Source organism: Macaca nemestrina, chromosome 1 (genome assembly GCF_043159975.1).
Source record: "Macaca nemestrina isolate mMacNem1 chromosome 1, mMacNem.hap1, whole genome shotgun sequence".
NCBI classification, from domain to species: domain Eukaryota; kingdom Metazoa; phylum Chordata; class Mammalia; order Primates; family Cercopithecidae; genus Macaca; species Macaca nemestrina.
The window spans coordinates 213,745,642-213,755,808 of NC_092125.1; the positions used below are offsets into that span (position 1 = coordinate 213,745,642).

General features: G+C 49.2%; 1 protein-coding gene across 2 annotated transcripts in view; it reads right to left on the reverse strand.

The window, feature by feature from the left end:
* Positions 1-504, reverse strand: part of LOC105483092 (von Willebrand factor A domain containing 5B1) — a 68,490-nt gene extending 67,986 nt beyond the window's left edge. For both annotated transcript variants that reach the window (XM_071099268.1, XM_011743723.2), the window contains exon 1: positions 292-504. The gene's annotated coding sequence lies outside the window, so the exon portion shown is untranslated. The remainder of the gene's footprint in view (positions 1-291) is intronic.
* Between the last annotated feature and the right edge of the window lie 9,663 nt (positions 505-10,167).

Here is a 10,167-nt window from a genome sequence, read left to right on the forward strand (position 1 = left end):
AAAGAGAGGAGACAGACAGAAAGAGAGAGAGAGAGAGCAAGAGAGAGAGAGAGAGAGCCGGACCTGAGTAGCAACATGTGGCCACGCTCTCTCACTTCTGATGTTGAAGCATCCTGGCATCCTGGGCTCCTCCCCATGGTGCCTGCATGGTGTACCCACCCTGACACACATGCACATAGACACACAAACTTACCACAGACACACACGCACACACTCATGCATGCCCTTGCCCACCCAGAGCAGCCCCCTTGTCTAGCCTCTCCTCCTCACACAAGTGGGGCCAGCTCTTACCTTACCCCAGAAGCACACGTGTCTAGGTACACACTCCCTCTCTCCACGGCCACAGTGGTTGCCTTCTGCACCCAGCGCTGCTGGAGGTGCGGCCCGGGGCTGGGCTCCAGTGCCCAAGCCCTGCGCCCGCTGCCCTGGCAGCTGGCTTGATCAATGCCCACATTGCGATAGCTGTTTAGGTGGCCTGCAGGAAGCCGAGCCATTTGTTTTGTCAGAGCGTAACCATGACAATCACCCCATACGCACACACCGCTGGTGCTGTTTCCCCACCCCTCGCCCTTCCCTCCCCCTTCTCCAGAGCACAGGAGAAAGCTGGAGGCCACTTAGCAGCCTCAGCTAATTCCTGCTGGGGCTGAAGGAAAGGGCCTGGCCAGTGATAACAGTCCTGCGGGCAGCTCCTTCCTGGGGAGTGGGGCTGCCTCCAGGGTATTTCAGCACTGTGCAGAGCCTGCATGGGCCAGGGATACCTTCTGCCTGTGCAGGAGCTGGCCCCTCTATGTCTCCCTGCTCCCTCAGCAAGTTTAGTTTTTAGCCAAGTGTTACAGGCTGCCAATCCATTTTCCCCCATAAGGCCACAAGACAGCGAACAGACAGCATTGGTGACCGTGGTCATGGGCAGGTCCTCTGCCGGGGCCTTTGGCCATGCCTGTTCACCCTTAGAGTCCCAAGCCATCCCTTGCTGCCCCTGGCCATGCCAAAGCCACACGGGAAATTGCTAGGATTCTAGGTGCAGCTCCTGGAGGCATCAGACTGGAGGTCTGAACTCTGGAGATACAAAGTTGGGTAGCCCAGAGAGCCAGGGGCTTGTCATAATCAAGGAAGCCAAGTGGCCGGTTGGGTTAGGACTGCAAAATCTAAATTCAGAGCCTAGAGTTACAGAGTTCAAAGTTGAGAGATGCTTCAGAAGTACAGGATGGAGCAAATGATCATACGTCTCATTTAAAGCCTTATAAAAATCCTCAAGAAGAGGGCCTTTCTTTCAGGTTTATAGGGAAATTGTGATTCGGAGGGGCAGAGTGACTTGCTGAAGGGTTTATAGGGAAATTGTGATTCGGAGGGGCAGAGTGACTTGCTGAAGGGTTTATAGGGAAATTGTGATTCGGAGGGGCAGAGTGACTTGCTGAAGGTACACAGCCAGGCAATGACAGAGCGGGGATTCAAATTCACAGTGATCCCAACACTGGAAACTCCACTGCATCTTATTGGCCTTTTACAGCTGTCACTGTGTGCTGGGCACTGCACACACAGCCTGGAAGAAGTGCATCTCACTCGTTCTGTTCCAAACCCTGGGAGGTGGATGATATGCTATGTTCATTTCAAATATGAGCTCAGAGAGGTGACATGACTTTCCTAAGACCACACAGGACGTGGAAGAGCCAAAGTTGGAACCCAGGTCTGTCTGATGCCACCTCTCCACCCTACCTCCTTCTCCACACAGGAGGCTTCATCTGGGACCGATGGTCAGCCCCCCTTCTGGACTCTCTGCCTAAGGAGAGTGGAGCCTGAGGATGGGATAGGGGTAGTGCGTGGACGCAATGGGAAAAGGGAGCACAGATGTCATGGGGGGTGCAAGAACTCCCTGCTGGGGTAACAGATGAAGTGTGATCTTAGCCAGAAGTCCACAAACCACTGATTCCCCATTATGGAGTGACAACTTAGGGTTCCAAAAGAGTTTCGAGTCCCCCCCAGAACTTCACGAAACATGCTACCTGAAGTCCCAGGACTTCCCCATCTATGAAGGTGCTAGACAGCTGAAAGGGAAGCCCCAGCAAAAGAACCTTAGAGAACATTCTGGAGGAGGAATTTGAGGGGACTGCTGGGCAGAGGGAGTGAAGGGGGTGAGAGAAAGGTGAACTAGACAAGGGCAAATGAACTTCTCAGGCTTGGCTGTTTTGCCTGGATTACCTCCGAACCCCTGCTGAGGTGTTGGATCAGCCTCTAGAGAGAAGCAAAATCGCTGTCACGGGCTGAGGAGAAAATGACTGGTTGGGTAATGGAAAGGTGCCTTTGTCATATAAGGACTAACCAAGGATGAGACAAAGTTTACCTTCAGTTCGATACTTACACTTGTTCACCTTGAGGCGGGTCTTGGAGCCAGTGCTTGGGGAAAGTGATGATGAGTAAGACACAGATTTCCAGGAACCTGGCACACAGTTTCCCAACCAGATTTTGTCCCACTCAACAGATTCCTGAAGCCTTTCTGCGTGCATTATTTTATTTAACCCTCGTAATCACCCAGTGCAGCAAGTATCATCAGCCCTGCTCAGTATGGGGTGGGGACTGAACATGAGAGGTGAAGTGACTGGCCTGTAGTTATAGCCAAGAAATGGCAGAGCTGGGATTCAAACTCAGTTCTCCATGACTCCCAAGTCTAGCGCCCTTGCAACAATGCTACACGACCTCATGCCTCTTAGAGTGGCTATGAGTCACTTTTCGGCTCAGAGTCCTGGTTCCTTGGAGACAGGGGACGGGGGCTTGGGGACATAGCCACTTATAATTCTAACCCCCACCACCCCCAAATACCCCCAGGCTCCCAAAGTCCAATTCTCAGTCCCCCACGAGTTCAAGATCCCTGTCTCCCAATGAATATGGGACCAGAAGTCTATATCCACTGGTTATCCTTTCGACTCATCCGTCCCAAGCCTGGAGTTTACATTTTAGGACCAAAACTCTCTGGGAGAACAACGTCAGCCTGGTTGAGTGGATACAAGGCGTGAAGAGGACATGAGAGGTGGCAGGAGACAGAGGACCTGAGATGTGAATGGTGTGAGTGGAGAAGGCTGCGAGCTGCCTCTTCTTGAAGGGTTCAAGATTTTCTTACCCCATTGTATTAGTTTCCTGGGGCTCCCAGAACAAATGACCACAAACTGGGTGGATCAAAACAACAGGCATTTATTTTCTCATATTTCTGGGGGCTAGAAGTTTGGAATCAAGGTGCCGGTGGGGCCGCACCTCCTCTGAAGTCTTCGCAGAAGAACTGTTCCTTGCTTCCTCATAGTTTCTGGCAGTTGCTGGAGATCCTTGTCATCCTGTGGCTTGTAGCTGCGTCCCTCCAACTTCTGCCTACATTTTCACGTGCCTGTCTTCCCTGTGTGTGTCTCCATGTCTGTCTCCAAATCTCCCTTTCCTTTCTCACATAAAGACATTCGATTAGGGCCCACCCTAACCCAGTATGACTGCATCTCAGCTTGATCACATCTGCAAAGACTCTACTTTCAAGTAAGGTCACATTCACAGGTACCGGGGGTTAAGACTTGAACATATCTTACACCGTGGAATACTATGCAGCCATAAAAAGGAATGAGATCATGTCCTTTGCAGGGACATGGATGAAGCTGGAAGCCATCATCCTCAGCAAACTAACACAGGAACAGAAAACCAAACACCGCATGTTCTCACTCATAATTGGGAGTTGAACAATGAGAACGCATGGACACAGGGAGGGAAACAACACACACCAGGGCCTGCGGGTGGGGACGAGGGGAGAGGGAGCATCAGGACAAACAGTTAATGCATGCAGGGCTTAAAACCTAGATGAGGGGTTGATAGGTACGGCAAACCACCATGGCATGTGTATAACTATGAAACAAACCTGCATGTTCTGCACAGGTATCACAGAACTTAGAGAACAAAAAAATACTTGAACATATCTTCTAGGGAGACACAATTTAATCCACAATACCCATTCAGAGGAAATAAAGGACACAGGACAGGCATAATTCCAAGAGGCCAGGCTGCTGAACTTCTAGAAATTCGGAGACGCCAGGAAAGGAAGTAGCAGCATAATACGGTAATTAAATGTGGACTCTGGTACCAAATAGCTTGGGTTCAAACCCTGGCTTGATCATTTCCCAGTTGTGTGCACTTGGGAAAATTACTTAACCTCTCTGTGCTTCAGTCTCCTCTCTGTAAAATGATAGTACCTTGAAGTGTTGTTATGATTATTAAGTGAGTTAATATTTGCAAAGGGCTTAGTAAGCACCATACAAGCATCTGTTAAAATAACATGCAATGTTAATAAACATGCAATGTTCCCTAGATGAATATTACTATGTTATAGGGCTGAAACTGAGATCCATAAAGGGGAGATGACTTCCCCCAGGTCACCTGGTCAGGCTAGCCAGGGTACAGGCCATTTCTGCCTCCTTCCTTCAGGATTGCCCTCTGGAGAGGCTAAGTCTCCTTCCTATTTGTTCGGCAGTTGGAGAATGCAAGGTGGATGGTCTGGAATGGAGCAAGAGAAGAGAGGTGGGTGCAGAGGTGAAGAGGGAATTCAGAGGACAGAAGCAGTAGATTCCTCCTGCCTGCAGACACGCACCTCTTTTCCCACCCAGCCCTCTGTTTACAGGATTGAAAGTAATTGTGCGGCTGTTTCTGCCCACATGGAGGGAAACAAATCTCTGGAATGTGTAATCAACATAGTCTGGATAAGAAAGGAAAGCTGGTCCTTCAGTGATGCAGGCTGGGGGAGCAGAGCAGGGCTGTCAGAGACACTAGGGAGAGTCTAGATGGGGGACAGGGGCCTGGGGTGGCCCTTTCCCTAGAACAGCCTAAGTAGGGTAGCCAGGCTTCATAGGCATTGCATCTGAGAGGACCCCTGCCTCAGTCTTAATTCCTGAAGGGGCTAGACCCAGCCAAGTATGGCTCTGGGGTATGAAAGGGACCAAACGCAAGTTTTGGAGACAGTTGGGCTGATATCACATTCTTGGCAAACAAACAAACCCTCATGAACTCCCTTTCTCTCAACTTGCCTGTTCTAATCTCTTACCTGGTCCAGGAAATTGCATGAATTGCCCTTGTTCTTTATCCCTCCCTGTGTCCATGTCCTTTGCTATGTGATTTGGCAGTTCTTCTTCTAAAAAGGTGGAATGTTGCTCTCATCCCTTCACCTTGGGTTCAGCCTCATGACGTAGCCAATTTAATATTGGTGGGAATTACATAATTAAAGGCTGATAAAGGGCTTGCCTGATTGGGTTTGTTCTCTTGGGACTCTGCCCCTGTTGCCATAAGAAAAACATGCCAATATAGGCCCACTGGTTCCAGGAGGAGAATAAGACATACACAGAGCAGGACTAAACCACCCCAATCAAGCCCAACTGAAATCAGCCAACTGTAGATTCATAAGCAAGTCCTGCATAGCTCAGCAGAGCTATCCAGCAGAGCCCAGCCAAGATCAACCAATTCTTAGCTAATCTAGAGATATGTAACCATCAATTATTTCTTCTTTAAGTCACTGAGTTTGGAGTGGCTTGGTATGCAGCATTTTCTGGCTATAACTAGGGGGTATTAGTCTGCTTTCATGCTGTTGATAAAGACATACCCAAGACTGGGAAATTTACAAAAGAAAGAGGTTTAATTGGACTTACACTTCCATGTGGCTGGAGAAGCCTCATGATCATGAAGGAAGGAAAGGAGGAGCAAGTCATGTCTTACATGGATGGCAGCAAGCATAAAAGAGCATGTGCAGGAAAACTCCCCCTTATAGGAACCATCAGATCTCATGAGACTTACTATCCATGAGAACAACATGGGAAAGACCTGGCCCCATGATTCAATTACCTCCCACTGGGTCCCTCCCACAACAAGTGGGAATTCGAAATGAAATTTTGGTGGGTACACAGCCAAACCATATCAATTACCTCTTGTAGATTTCACCTTCCTCATGTCATTTGGGTAGGTCCTCCTCTCCATTCCCCTGGCATCAGTTCAAGCCTCCTAACAGCTTCTTACCTGATCTCCCTGTCTCTAGTCTCATAGATTTCAGTCCATTTCCCACGCTGTAGCCAGATCTTTGTAATATCTGTTAATCTCTTTTCTCAACCCCCCCGAAGCCCTTCATCGACTCTCCCATGGCCTTCCATAAAAAGTTCTACTTTTTAGCATAACATTCAAGGCCTTTTTGATCTGTCGTGATGTCTGGCCCTGCTCCTATGGACTCTTCACTCCAGCCAGATAGAACTACTTGTGGTTCCCTGGACTTGGAGTCTCATACCTCTGTGATTTTACCCATGTCAATCCCTCCATCTAGAAGACACCCTGCCCCTTCCCCATCTGGCTCTCTTTTACCTGTCCTGCAAAGGAGAGCTGAAGCATCTCCTTTAGGAAGCAGGGCCATCCTGTTAGATTACCTGACTTAGGGGGCCACAGAGTCCCATGCTCAGCACAGGTCCCCACATACAAAAAGTGCTCAATTAATATACTATTGGATGAAGAAGTGAATGAGACCTCAGAGGCAGCATCATGTCTCATGTACACTTGTATTCACGATATCTATTGCTGGTCTTGACACATAGAGGGGCTTCATAATTATTTGTTGAATCAGCAAATGAAAGAACATATGACCCTATTACCTCAGTACCCCCAAACAGTCACGGCAAGCTACTCCTCTCCTCCCCAGAGAAGGTGGCAGTGCCAGGGGGTGGGGAAGCCTTGGCACCTGACACAGGTGGGAAGAAGGTGGGAGCGAGAGCGTGGCATGCCAGGGGGCTGGTTAGTGGGAGTCATCTGCTCTGGATTCAGGCAATAAGACTTGCATTTTCTGTAGGGAATTTAAAAATGATTCAACTAAAAGTCAGTTTTCATTTTATTATCACCTCGTGGTGTTATGTTAAAACAAAGTGCTGAGAAAATAATCCTCCTCACTGACCATGCCAGTGTCTATGCCTTAATGCCCCAGTACAGGGAGGATACACCCCCTTCTAGCCCTGATGTTGAGTCTGTCCCATCAGAGGACAGCCTTGGAGATACAGGACAGCTGAGAATCCGTCAAAGGGGTCCTAACAACCTCAGTGTATCCAGCCTACATTACAAAGGCTTATGCCCTTGGTGTAATGCTATATAGCTTGGGTTGGATGCCAGGCAGCCACAGGTAAGCTCACAGGGCACAGAGCCAGAAGGTAGCAGAGGCAGGGTTTGTGCCCAGGTTTCTGTGCTACCAAAGCTCACACAATGCACCTTCCAGGTCCTGTCTGTAGCTGGTCCTCGAGCTTGGTCTCCTTCTGGCCACTGCCAGATCCTTTGGGCTTTGGCTGAAGGCTCAGCATTTGTTGAGAAGGGAGGAGTCAGGCTGGAGCCTGCCCTCATCACCTTTGGTGGCAAGAACCTTAGGAAAGAGGTCCTCCCTGGCTTCAGGGACCAGTCTTTACTCAGAGCCACCTGGCACTCACCTAAATAATGACACTCACCCCTGGATCCCTGGGGTCAAACATGAGTCCTTGTTCCATCACTGGCTATTTGTGGGGACCATTTGTCCTTTCTGAGGCTTGATTCTCTTATCTTTAGGATGGGGATGGGAGTTCCTGTCTCCCCTGGTGAAGGACAGCCCTGGCCACTGGGATGCTTTCTCCAGCTCTGCCCTCATTTCCCTCTGGGACAACTGCAACAGCCTCTCGTGTCCTGCTTCCCCTCAGACACCCCACAAATGCTCTCGATGCAGCAGCCAGAATGGACCTTGCAAAGCGTCAAATTCAATCTTAAGACACCCTGATTAAAGTGGTCAATGTCTTCCCATTGCTCTTGGATGAAGACACAATTCCTCTTCACCTCTGCCGACAAGAACTGCAGGTCTGGTCCCTGCAGATGGCTCCCACTTCATTTCCATCCACTCCGCACCCTCCAGAAACACTGGATCCCTTTCAGGCCTTCATCGGCTCTGGGCTATCTGGGTTTTGTCTAAGCTGTTCCTTTCACCCAGAACATTCTTCCCTCCTCCCTTCAATTAAAGCCATAGTTCTTCAGGGGTCAGCTCAAGCATCACTTCCCCAGGAGATCTTCAAGATCAAATCTCCCAACCTCCAGTTCTCATGCCCTGAGTACCAGTCCCTCTGTAGATTGTGTAGCACTTATCACAACTGCAATTTAGCATTTTTGTTATAGAACAACTTGGGGAATGTCTTTCTCCTCTACTACAATGCAAGCTCAGTGAAGGCCAATACTTTAGCTCTTTTGGTTACTTCCTCTGCTATGCCTCGCTTGGTGCCTGCACCAGGTAGGCACTCAGAAAATATTTGTAAGTAAGCGAGAATATTTGAAAATATTTAAAGTAAGTGAAATGAAATGAAATCACTGATGGAAAAGACCTTTATCAAGAATAAAAGGTACCCATTTGGAATTATTATTATACCCACTTAATAGGTGAGAATACTGAAGATCCGAAAAGTTAAGGAAATTACCTGTGTCCTGGCTTAGTGGCAAAGCCAGGGCTGGAACCCAGACATAGTTCCTGGCACACAGAGGGGCTTGATCCCTGCTTACTGAGCTGAGGTGGGTTCTGCCTCCAACTTCAGCACCCTGTACCTTGCACCCTGCACCCTGCTGTCTCTCCTGGAGGCAGGCTGCCTGGAGTGTACAGAAGGCTGCTGGCAGGGGTCGGGGCTGGCTGGAGATGACTGCTCTGTCATCAGGTGCCTGTTTCTTATTCATGATCTGTTGCCATTCATAGTGCCTTGGTACAAACAAACAAGCAGCGACAGCTCCTGGCTTCAAAGCTGTCCTGGGGGCAAGAACACAGCCTGGCCTGGCCAGGGGCCCCAGGCAGCTCACTGATGGCAGGGAGAGCCAGGGGCCGGACAGATGCAGGCGTCTCAGAACAGGTGGCTGATCAAGGCAAGGGAGGGCTGCTAGGGGGACAAAAAAGGGCTGAATCTCTGAAGCTATCAATCTTGTACCATGCTCTTCCAGCTCTTTAAAAATAGACACATGGCAAAAACAAATTTTAAAAAAGGAGGAAAACAAAGGTGAATAGATTCTTTCAAGTGTGGTGAGGAGCACTTCCATATGTTTCCTGCCTTCTGGTCTCTCATGTTCCCCCCACCTCCCCAAGGAGAAAAGGATAGTGCATTTCTAGTGCCTGAAATCTTCAGGCCCCCTGGGACTTTGTGTCAGTACATTGAGGACCTACCAGGTACCTGGGGCTGTGTTTTTACACATGCTGATTCATGCCATCCTCAAAACAGCCCTGAGAAACAGGTTTGAGTGTTGTTTGTTTTGTTTTAATTCAACCAGTATTTGAGCATCTCCTCTGTGTAGACATTGGCCATGATTGGTCAACCTGATAGACATTGTCTTCACCATCTGCATCCTACACTCCACAGCAATGAGGCCATTAAAGTCTTGATAAGTGCTGCAAAAGAAATAACTTGAGTCATTTGCTACAGAGTCACTAGGGTGGGGGACTGGGATTACTATGTTGTATTGGGAAGTCAGGGGGTGCCTCTCTGAAGAGTGGCCAGCCAAGCTGAAAAATGCAAGATGAGGAGGAACCCAGCTCCCAGCTGTTCAAAGGGTGGGGCAGGGGAGGAGCATTCAGAGACAGTGGGAGCAGTAATTGCAAAGGGTAGGAAGGGGCTCCATAAACCCAAGGAAGAGAAAGGGGAGCAAAGTGAGAGTGACCCCCACCAAGGAGAGGAGCAAGTAAGAGGTCGGAGGGACAGATGGGTCACTGTAAGAGTTGAAATATTACCCCGAGAGCCATTGACAGTCACTCGGGGTATACATAAAGAGGGCAAATGTGCTTTTGTTGCGTTTTATGAGCTCATCCTGGCCACTGGGTGGAGAAGGTGTTAGAGTAGGGGAAGCTGGGAGAAGGTTCATGGAGATGCTACTGTGGTAATAGATAAAAGATGGTGGTGGTGGCGAGGGTGGGGTAGGGGACAGAGAGCAGTGGATGGATTGGGTGTGGGTGAAAGGGAAGGGAAAGAATCAAGGGTGCCTCCCCAGTTATGGGTTTGTGTAATTACATGGGTGGTGGTGCCATTTGTAGAAATAGGCAAGGCAGGAGGAGGACCAGTTGGATGGTGGCATTGGTGGGAATCTAGAAATTTGTTTAGGATGCAATGAGTTTATAGCAAATCATGTGTCCAGGTACAGACTGTAGTT